The sequence below is a fragment of the Petaurus breviceps genome, unplaced genomic scaffold, assembly GCF_028583685.1.
Source record: "Petaurus breviceps papuanus isolate PSGF00001 unplaced genomic scaffold, PetGlider_PUasm1.0 90696, whole genome shotgun sequence".
Lineage (NCBI taxonomy): Eukaryota > Metazoa > Chordata > Mammalia > Diprotodontia > Petauridae > Petaurus > Petaurus breviceps.
In genome coordinates this window covers 9623249-9635265 of record NW_027187314.1, presented here as the reverse complement: position 1 = coordinate 9635265, position 12017 = coordinate 9623249, and positions in this window count along the sequence as shown.

Sequence of the window (12017 nt, the reverse complement as noted above, 5' to 3'; positions counted from 1 at the left end):
TACACACATGCATGCATACATACATACATATGCATGTGCATAGATAGTTATTATTAATCTAGAAATATCTATATATCTACCCCTCTATCCCCTTTAGTTCTGTGATTTCAACTGGATAAGGAGTTATCAGAGAGAAACTCCCTCGATCAATGTGGGTTGGCATCTACTCTGACAGTCTTATAGAATTACTTAAGTTAAGAAACTTACTCAGAATCACACAACCAGTATATATTGGAGGAAGTCCTTCTGACTGTTGTTGTTCAATGGTGTCTTACTCTGTGATGCTATTTGGGGTTTTCTTGGCAAAGATACAAATAGTTTGTCATTTCCTTCTCTAGCTCATTTTATGGATAAGGAAGCTGAGGCAAAGCAGTTTAAGTGACTTGCCCATGGACCCACAGAAGTTCAGTGCCTGAAGCTGGATTTGAGTTTAGGTCCTCCTGACTCCAGGTCCAGAACACTTTCAACTGCGCCACCTAGCTGCCCCTCTTCTCCATCACCTTGTGACTCACACTAGGCTAGCTCCCTATTGCTACACAGCTACTTGACCAACAATGAACCAACCATGTCAAATATGCCAAGTGTGCAAAGAAGATGCTAAAAACCTAACTTCAGGAAAGGTATATATTTTGAATTTGTTTAGTACCTGTAATCAATCATGAATCAACCAAATAATCAGCAAACATTTATCATGCACCTCCTATGTGCTAGGCCCCAGAAGGACACAATGAACAAAATGAAAATAGACCCTGCCCTCAAGGAGTTTAAATCCAACTGGGGTGGGGGGCAGTCAGGTAGCACAGCGAGTAACAGGTGTAACCTTGAGCAAGTTACTTAACCCCAATTGCTTAGGGGCAGCCAGGTGGCTCAGCTTGTAAGAGCACCAGCTCCAGTGTCAGGATGACCTGGGGATCAAATCCAGGCTCAGATACTTAGCACCACACCCAGAAATAACTGGCCATGTAACCTTGAGCAAGTTATTTAACCCCGATTGCTTTAAAAAAAAATCCAACTAGGGAAAACAACATGCACACACCTAAGTATATATGGAAAGTACACACAGTGAATTTAAAAAGTATTTTTTTTTTATTACTAGAATGAGCAGTTATGGGGATCAGGAAAGGCCTCAAGTAAGAGTCAGTACTTGAGCTAAGCTTCAAAGGAGGCTGGAGATTTAAGAGGTGGAGGTGAGAATGGTGATAATTAGCAGAGAGTCACTGATGTTATGTTCTTGTGGAGAGTAGCATAATTATTTGGGGGTACCTAAGATAATAGATTTAGAACTAGAAGTGAACTCAAAGGTTATCTAGCCTAATCTTATTTCATAGGTAAAGACGTTAAAGCCTGGAGACTTACTAGAGGTTACACAGTTAATAAATGGCAGACCTGAGCTGCAAAAGCAAATCTCACTCTGAATCTAAGGCTGTTTTCACTATCTTCTGCCCCTAGGGGTGAGATTAGTATAGTTTGTAGTTATGGAAGAAAGTACAATTTAATCCCTATACTAATATCAAACTTGTGATCTCTCACTTTTCATGCAAACATCTGTTGCCTAAATTAGACCTGCACAATTTGCCAGTGTGTATGGGCCAAAATTAAAGTAGACTAAACTTCTTTGGGCCACAGATAGGTTTTTAACAGCTCACTTCCCAAGTAAAGGTATAATTGATGATTAAACTATTTTGCAAATAAATAATGTTTTAAAAAAAGGTTAATTTCAATTAATATCAATTAATTATACATATAGCAATATGTACATTTTTATTTATCATGAAGTCACACTAATGCTTAAAAATTACTTTGCTAAACAGTACAAGTTTTAATTCATTTTTCAGGTCTCCTTATTTTTTACATTTAGTTAATGGGACATATTATACTTCTTCTCAGCAATCAGTTTATCAGACTCTAGAATTGGTTGAAACTGATTTCTTTAGAAATTTGAAGACTAACCTTAGTAGCCGCTTCATTTTCTGAGTTTACTTTCTTGAAAAACTGTTGTTCCCAAATGAGATTTTTCAGCAATTTGGATGCTTTAATCTGTTTTTCATTGGTGTCCAATTTGCTTAAGTCAGGATATTTTGATTCAAAATGGTGATGAAGACTGTATTCTTTCAGAATGACATTACTTCTCAGCAAACAAGGCATAATATTTTATCTTTCATGTAAATAAACAAGTATCTACTTGTCTACACTGGATTAAATGCTTTATGTTCTCATTTGATCTCCTGTTTCTTTTTTTTTTTCCTTAAGCAATCGGGGTTAAGTAACTTGCTTAAGGTTACACGGCCAGTTATTTTTTTGGGTGTGGTGCTGAGTGTCTGAGCCCGGGATTCGATCTCCAGGTCGTCCCAACACTGGAGCTGGTATTCTTACTCGCTGAGCCACCTGGCCGCCCCTAAGCAATTGGGGTTAAGTAACTTGCTCAAGGTTACAGGCCAGGTGTTTCTGGGTGGGTGCTAACTGTCTGAGCCTGGGATTCGATCTCCAGGTCTTCTCAACACTGGAGCCGGTGCTCTTACTTGCTGTGCTACCTGGCCGCCCCTCCTGTTTCTTTTTATCACCCATTTTACTAAGTCACTCCCAAAACTATAATGTTAGAACCAAAAAATTTCCATAGCAACTGCTTATATACAAAGAAATACTGAATTGAATGTCTGACCTTGGAGAGAGTGCCGTACACTCATGTAACCTGGGGGGCGGCCACACAGTGAGGGAGTGGAAGAAGCCCTTGCATTGTTGCTCATCAAATAGCGGGGGGTCAGCTGGGTTGGCTAGTGATTGCACTCAACTTTGTTGCTATTCAATATCAGTAACAACCAAAAAACAAGGAAAAGATAAGACTCTCTCTCCTTTCAGACTAGAGACAGTCTGGTGATTGTTAGTTGCCCTGGGTCATATGACAAATTGGAGAAAGTGTCCTGTGGCACCCCACCTGCCAAGTTACATGATGGACAAAATAGTGACTAGTGGAAGGTGGTTTATGTGGAGCACAGACAAAGCACTCATTTCTTTCTTTCTTTTATATTTTCTACATTTTTCATGGGCTACCCGAAATCCTTTGAATGGCTGCAAGCAGCCTGTGGGCCATATGTTAGGCAGGCCTGGCATAAATAAAAGTGCAGATTTGGATTTCAGAGGACTAATGAAGAAACATACTCCCTGCCTTTCTAAGCACCACTTTAAGAGTGGACCGCAGGTGTGGGAAGCTGCCTACTCTCACATATTGTTGTTGGTTTGCTTTAAGCGTTTCTTTTTCTTATGAGGGAAGATTTTGTGAAGTAAGGGCATTGGAAATTGATAGTAACATAAACAAAGAATTATTAATAAAATATTTTTTAAAGAAAAATAAATTAATTAAGATATAACTTTGCAAAAGGTCACCTAGCCTCTGGTAGTCAAAGTAAAATTTTGGAAATTGGAAAACTGGGCTGGGTCAGCAATTTGTTGTGGATTTGATATCAAAGAGTAATCAAACAGTGGAATAAAAGGAAACAGTTCAGTCTGTCTTTCCCAACAACTACTTTGAAAAAGATTTCAGATGAGCCCAGATCCAGTAGTGATAAGAAGTCTAAGGAGAAACCATGGAAGTCATCTTTCTTAGTACAAGGTCACAAACTTGAAGTTTATATAACAAGGCAAGAGTGGGAACCTGATCCTCATTTTTATCTAGTAAAAGGAGGGTAGAATTCATACACACATATACCTAAATGTTGGTGTAGAATTCAGGGGTGGGGACCTGTGGCCTGGAGGTCACATGTGGCCTTCTGGGCCCTTGGGTGCAGCCTTTGACTGAATCCAAGTTTTACAAAACAGATCCTTTTATTAAAGGGATTGGTTCTGTGAAGTTTGGATTCAGTCAAAGGCTGCACTATACTCTAGATACACAATTTATTCAGCTTGGAAACAAGAATAAATAGGGAAAGGGAGAAAAAGACTGGGGTGGGAGGGTTTATGAAGATGGGAGTGTAACAAAGAAAGGAAAAATACAAGAGAATAGGATGGAGGATAACATACAATTAAATGATCATAACTGTGATTGTGAATATGATAAGCATCCACAGAAGGGAAGAGGATGGCAGAATGGATTAGAAAGCATAATCCAACAATATGTTGTTTATAGGAAACATGCAGAATAATAGAAGGTTAAAATAAGGTGGTAGAGCAAAACTATGACTAAGTTGAATTAAAAAAGCAAGGGTGTCAATCATGATCTCAGACAAAGCAATAACAAAATGAAAGACCTTTGAAGAAACTATTAAAAGTCAACCAAATAAACCATTCATATCCAATTTATTGTCATTTGGTTTTTTTGTTTGTTTGTTTTTGATTTTTGGAGGGAGGAAGGCAGGGAAATTGGGGTTAATTGACTTGTCCAAGGTCACACAGATAGTAAATTAAGTGTCTGAGGCCGGATTTGAATTCAGGTCCTCCTGCTCTATTCACTCTGCCCCCTAGCTGACCCCAAAGGTTGTCATTTGTACCTTTACATCATATCTATTACAGGTGTCTTTCTCTCCTCTCCCAGAGTTACTACTCTAGATCAAAAAGGCTTCTTTTAAAAAATAATATATTTTTATTTAAAATTTCCCCTGAATCCTTCTCTCTTCTCCCTTCCAGAGAGCCATCCTACACAAGAAATAATATTTTAAAAGGACTAGAGGAAGAAGAGAAAAAAAAATCTGATAATATTTGCAATGTCTCACATGATATACTTCCCATTTCTGCAAAGGAAGGAAGGAAGGTGTCTTTTCACATCTATTCTTTGGAACCAATTATTTTCTTTGTAATTGTGCAACATTAATTTTTTGATGGTTTTGTGGCTGTTATTTTCATTTACATTGTTATAGCCATCATGTATATTACTTTCTTGGCCTTTCCTACTTCACTCTGCATTATTTCATGTAAATCATTCTGGGCTTCTAGTATTCACCAAATTATTCATTTTGCACAGCATAGTAGCATAATTTTATTTTGCTACATTCATGTACCACAATTTCCTTAGTCGTTCCCTAACTGATGGTGTAGACACCTACTTCATTTCTAGTACTTTGCTACCACAAATAGGGCTCTTAGAAGTATGTTGGTGTATATATAGGTACTTTCTTTTTACCATTAACCTCTTTGGTGTATATGTGTAGGAACAGAATCTGCTTTATTCCTTTATTTATTGGGAGAGATTGTAACATATCACTATAACGTGATATTTTTTGTTGGTTTTTCAATTGATACTTATGATATTAAGGGTGGCTAGGTTGGTATAGTGGATAGAGTTCTAGGCCTGGAGTCAGAAAGTCTTGTTATCTTCCTGAGTTCTGACCTCAGATACTTACTAGCTGTGTGACCCTGAGCATGTCATTTAACCCTGTTTACTTCAGTTTCCTCATCTGTAAAATGAGTTGGAGAAGGAAATGGAAAACCGTCCCAGTATCTTTGCCAAGAAAACCCCAAATGGGATCACAAAGAGTCATACATGACTCAACAGCAACAATGATATTTTTAAAATCCCTCTACTCTATGCTTGTATGTTTTTAAAGACAAATGAATATTATGCTTTGATAAAGACTTTTTTTTCTGTCATAGTCTTCTACTTAGTCCCCTGCCTCAGTTCTCTTCCCACTCAAATCTATCTTCCATTCACCTGCCAAAGTGAGATTTTCCTAAATATACCTGCACTTATCACCCTCCCTACTCAAGAAACTTCAGTGATTCCTTATTACTTTTAGGATGAAATATGAAGTCTTTTGGCATTTAAAACCCATTAAAATCTCACTTCTCCCTTTCTTACCTTTCCAATAAAACTATACTTTACTTCTCTCCACACACTCTACAATTTTATGGACCGGCCTAATTGCTGTTCCTAATAAACTACTCTTCATCTCCCATATTAATGCCTTTGCACTGACTGTTTGTTCCATATGCTTGGAATGCTCTCTCCCTCATCTCTGACTCCTGGTTTCCTTCAAACCTTAATATACACCTGTATATATTTTGTATCCATGTAACTATTTGCATATTGTACTTCCAGTAGAATATAAGCTCCCTGAGAGGCCGTCTTTGCATTCACAACAGTTAGCCCAGCATTGGGCACCTTGTAGTTCAGTTGTTCAGTCATGTTTTACTCTTTGTAATCCCATGGACCATAGCGTGCCCATACTGTCCTTGGAGTTTTCTTGACAAAGATCCTAATTTGCCATTTCCTTCTCCAGTGGATTGAGGCAAAGGTTAAATGACTTGCCTGGGGTCACACAACTAGTAAGTGTCTGAGACTGGATTTGAACTCAAGTCTTTCTGGTACATAGTGTCTAATAAATGTTTGTTGTCTGGATATTAAGACAATTTTCCTAAATAGAGGGATTATATTAAGAATTTTTAAACCTTTGATGTGTTTAGGAGAATTTCTTTTGGCTGTTGGCTGGGATTTTGTTAGAATTGACTATTACCTTAACTGGAGTTAAGATAAATATTGTACATATATTATGTGTAGGACTTGATTTATGCATACACACTTTTTAAAAAAAGGTTAGACTATTTTTCTTTATCTTTCCGTGAAAGTCAGGAAGGTGAAACTTAAGCTCCCATCATTAAATAAGAATTCCTAGTCACTTAAAATCTCACATATTCATTCATTCATCCATTCAAGAAATATTTATTGATAGTCTACAATATGCAAAGCTTTATGTATTCCAGGTGTGTAGGCTTAAAGCAAGGTTGGGGAACCTCTGGCCTCAAGGCCACATGCCTTGCTCTAAATAGTTCTATAGGAACTATTTAGGGACATAGTTCTATGTCCCTAAGAAATTTGCAACATACAAATAACAGCTACATGATGCTAAACATGAGATTAAATTGAGAAGTATTTAGTTCTTCAAGGTGAAAAATACACGCATTTTCTCATTTGAGTCTTATGTTAACCAAGTACTGAATGTTGAAATTATTACTATTCCCATTTATACATGGGGACCTAAATCTCACAAATATTACGTGATGTGTTCAAAGTTGCAAAGCTAGTCAGCTTCAGAGATGAGTTGGGAATCCATATCTTGCTACTTCAAGTCATCACATACTCTAGGTGTCATCACATCATATCAAGCTGTCTCTAAATGCAGCTAAGTGACGCAGTTGATTGAGTGTTGGTCTTAGAGACACAGAGATCTGAGTTTAAATCTTAAATCAGACAATTACTAGCTCTGTGACCCTAGGCAATTCACTTAACCTCCCTCAGCCTTAGTTTCCTCATCTGTAAAAAGGTGACAATAATAGCACCTACTTCCCAGGGCTATTGTAAAGATCAAATGAAATAACATGTGTACAACACTTTGCACACCACAAACTATATATAGATACTAACTCTCATTTTTGTTAGTGGCACAAACCAACAAGTATAAGAGACCAGAGGAAGGAACTTAGACCAAGGTGGTTGTGTAGGTGTTAGGGACAGCTTTGGGGTCCTTCAGTTGGAGGTAAATCATAAAAAAGATGCTTCAATGAAGCTTTGTTTTCTCATTATAAATGAAATTTTAAAGGGAATGATTTTGGAGAAAAAGTTATATAGAGTTTAAGATGGAAAAATAACAATTGTCATTAGCTGAATACATTTAATGAGGACAGAAATAGTGGGCATAATATTACCAGAGCATAGAAGACATTGTTACACTGGCATTTCATCTCCTTGTATGACAAATTCTCATATTCAAGAAAGTAATTTTAGAGTTTGGAAACATTATGTTTAAAAAGCTACATTTGCTCTAAAATACTGAGATATTACATATGGAGAACCCAAGGTTCAGAGAATCTAAGTACCTCACTCTTGGTTAAATAAAGGACGGAATGATGAAACCAGTGTAACAAGATATGGCGGAATAGGGATCTTTGGGGAGAAAGAAGAACAAAAGGATGCACCCTGGGTGCTAGGACCATTATCCCTTGACTCTCTCGCTCACATGACCATTCTCATTCACTTCCTCTCAAAGCTTCTGAGGTATCTAAGTGGCACATCAGATAGAGTTCTGGACCTGGAGTTAGGAACCTGAGTTCAAATCCAATATCAGACATTTATTAGCTGTGTGACACCGGACAAGTTATTTAACCTCTGTCTGCCTCAGTTACATCATCTGTAAAATGGGAAAAATTTCAGGGTTGTTATAAGGATGTTATGAGGCTCAAATGAGATAACATATTCATAGCACTTAGCAAATTTTAAAGTGCTATATAAATGCTAGTAAAAAAATAACAAAATTATATATATGATAGACATATAATACAAAATGATATAATGTGATACAATATGATGTAACATAATAATAATCTATGGTTATTATTGTCATTATTACAGAGCTAGTAAGTGTCAGAGGAAGGATTTCTTGACTTCAGTCTGGTATACTAGTCACTATATTAAGTTTGCCTCCAAGAGTAAAAAGTCATGGATTTAGAGAAGTAATATAAATCTTATATCTAGCTCAAGATGCCTAATATTTATTTTCTCACTCTGAAATCATGAATATCTTTCATAGAACTGACACCAAATTCAATATATTTAGTTGCAGGGAGATTTCCAGTTAATAGAATTCATTCTCTTCTTAGTTTCTGATTGATTTAACAGAATTTTCAAGTCACTTATCTATGTGTGACCATCTAGGTCCTGCTCCAGGTTTAGCAAGGTTTATTCCATGGCTTTTCTGTGCTTCTAACAAAAGGACAGAGTATTTTCTCATGGAGAATCTGAAATCACTAGATGACTAGTTTAGAGCAGAAACTTAATAAATTGCACAAGACCTATCAAATGAGTACCCCCCAAATCGCTCATATTTAAATTAATTTCTATATTGAACCTGTGATGAAGAAAGGTCACTCTTCTTTTTCTCTTTCCTTATCCTTACCAAACTACCCCCTTTTCCGGGAACATTTAAGGTCAGATCTTATGGAGTCACATGAGACAAAGGCATTGTGAATAATCCCTTCATTTAGCAAATCTCACTCATTAATTACTTTTCAATACAGGAGAAGCTGAAGCTTTGAAAGTTCTATGACTTTTTCAAGATCAAGTCAGAGAATCTTCACGTTCCATTCTCTATGAAATATAGCCTCTTGAGAATCTGAATAATGGAGAAAAATGAATTGTAATGAACATATTATAGATGAATATAGAGATAAATAGAGTACTGTGCAGATGACTAAATAGGAACAGTCCTGAATAGAGAGGTCTATTTTTAGTTCTGACACTGTCCTTGGGAAAGGAATTCATGTCCCAAGTTTCTAACTGGTGAAACTTAGGTAAGTATGGACTTAAGGTGTTCTAAAAAATAACCAAATGATATTTTTAAAATTGAAAGAGTTACAGAAATACTTAAATTATTTTTAATCTATTTTCCAATCAACTTTGAATTCATGTGGATTCAATTTGATGATGATGATGATGATTCATGCCACTTTCCTTGAAACAATCCCCCAATCACTAGGAAACTTGTAAACACCATTTGAATTCTATTTGCACCTTACAAATAGGCAGAAACCATATATTGATCGACTGAAGTATTTCTATGAGAAAGTATTATAAAACAAAGCAAAAGAAAACTATTCCCAAATGATGCCATTCTTGAAAGAATTCAACCTCATCTCTATTTTCTAAGACAGTAGTCTGAAGAAAGACAGTTTCTCAGGAACTCAAAAGTCCAAATTAGGGAAAGAATCCTCTTCCTCTCAAGATTCAGAAAGAATCAGGTTGGTAGATGCCCTCAGCATACTGGTAGATCCTCACTTGGGAGCTGTGTCTTCTAGAATCATCTGACTCCAGCTTTTGGCATCTTTGTCTTGGCATCTTTGGGGAACTTCTCCCAGTGAATGACCACTCTCTTTGCTCAGGTATTCTGAGAAATGCACTATGTTCCAATTGGATGTGATTTCATTAAATTTTTGTTCTTCATAACCAGCAACCAACAGATTTAGAGGTAATATAAAGATATGAATATATATGCATGAAAAAGTAAACACCATATGGAGAAAAGCTTTATGTTTTCAGTGTTAGTTGTTGCTTATTCCTTAGTCTGAACACCATTTGCATCAGTGATGATTTACTCTTTTGCACTTGAGGATAAAATTGAAAGGTAGAAAACCCCCCCAAAAGGGCATCATGATAATTTTGGTACTTGAAGTTTGTAGAACATATGCAGACACACAGCAGGAATAACAGAATCTAGAGGGGATAGAGCACATTTCCCAGGAATCAAGTCATAACACAGAACCAAAGAGCTACATTTAATAAGCTACTTGAAGATAGTATGGCAAATTCTTTACTACTGAGGTAATGGGAAAAAAACAAGACTTCCTACTGTGAATGCTAGCTCATCTCTTAACTCCCAAGAATTTTCTTAAAATTCATCATGTTTCTCTGACAGCGATGAGATTTAGAAGTGATTTTTAAAGGAAATCTTGTCACATATTGGAAAGAGCATTGGATTTGGAGTCCAGAGACCTAAATTTCAATCCTAGTTTCCTATGCATTCCTTCTAAAATCCAAAGTCCTCACTGTAAGAGCATGAATTTTACCCAAGCCTCCTTTGCAGTGGAGAGTCAGTGAAAAAAGTGTGCTATAGAGCAATTATCACACCCTTACCTGTGGGTGCTGTCCAAAGAGAATGTAACTTTTAACCTCTGAAACTTTCTTTTTTAAAGACCAGCCTTAACCCAAATTCCTCTGGCTTTCATTGATTGGTCAACAATAGGTCCAAGCAATAGCAATAGCAATAGCAATAGGATCAAACCCTGCTTGGTCATCCTTTTTAGGCTGATTGTCTCAGAATGAACGTAAATAACAGTAATTTGTCTTAGCCAGAACTTCTGATGACTTTCCCCTCCCAGATCTCTCTGCCTCTGTCTGCCTGTCTGTCTGTCTTCCTCTCTTTCTCTTTCTCTGTGTGCCTAGGTAAAGAAGCCTTAATCACCAAATGGGCATTGCCTTATTCAAAGGGAGACCTGTTAAAGATCTTAAGCTTAAAAAGGCCAGTGTCCCCCACTGAGCCATCTCCAGTTGTTCTGATCTATATCTGGTCACTGGACCCAGATGGCTCCAGAGGAGAAAATGAGGCTGGTGACTTTGCACAGCCCTCCCTCACTTAAATCCTAATTCACTTGCATGTCATGGCAACCCCTCAGGGAGGTCCTGGTCTTCCTAGAGAACAAAGGACAAACAACAAGGGTCAAAAAAGTGTCCTCCAAGCCATCACTAAGATCATAAGAGGTATTTTAGTAGAGGGAGTATCCTCATTCAGGAATTCCTTCTATCAATGGAACAATAAATGCCTTTTCTATCTCTTTCTGTGTACTATCTGAGTGACATTGGGTTGTCAGTTAATCTTTGTCAACAAGTATTAATTAAATTCAATATGTGACCAGAACTGTGCTAAACCCTGGGCATATTAAGAAAGGCAAGAAGGCAATCCCTGTTCTCAAGAAGCTTACATTCTAAAGGGGAAGGAAAGAAGTAAAAAAAGGAGGAAAGGAAGAAATAAGCATTTACCAAACATCTACAATATACCAGGCACTGTGCTGAGCATTTTACAAACATTATCTCATTTGATCCTCACAACAATCTTGTGAGATAATTGCTGTTATTACCCCCATTTTACAGTTCGGGAAACTGAGGCAGACAGAACTTAACTTGCCCAGGGTCACACAACTAGTAAACGTCTTGAAGCCATACTTGAATTCAGGTTTTTCTGAGACAATATATAAATAAATAGGTACATACAAGGTATGTGGATAGTTGATAGAGGGCACATTGACAAGGAAATTAATTAGTAGCTGGAGAGACTCCTGTAGAAGGTGGGATTTGGGCTGAGTCTTGAAGGAAGTCAGGAAATCCAGGAAGTAGAAGTGAGGACGGAAAGAATTCTAGGCATGGGGGACGGTAAATGAAAAACAGCTCTGCTGTGATTTCAGGAAAAGTTGAAGAGGACTGTGAAAGGAAATTATTCCAATTGGGTGAGACTGACTATAGGAAATTGGAGTGATGGAAAAGAAAA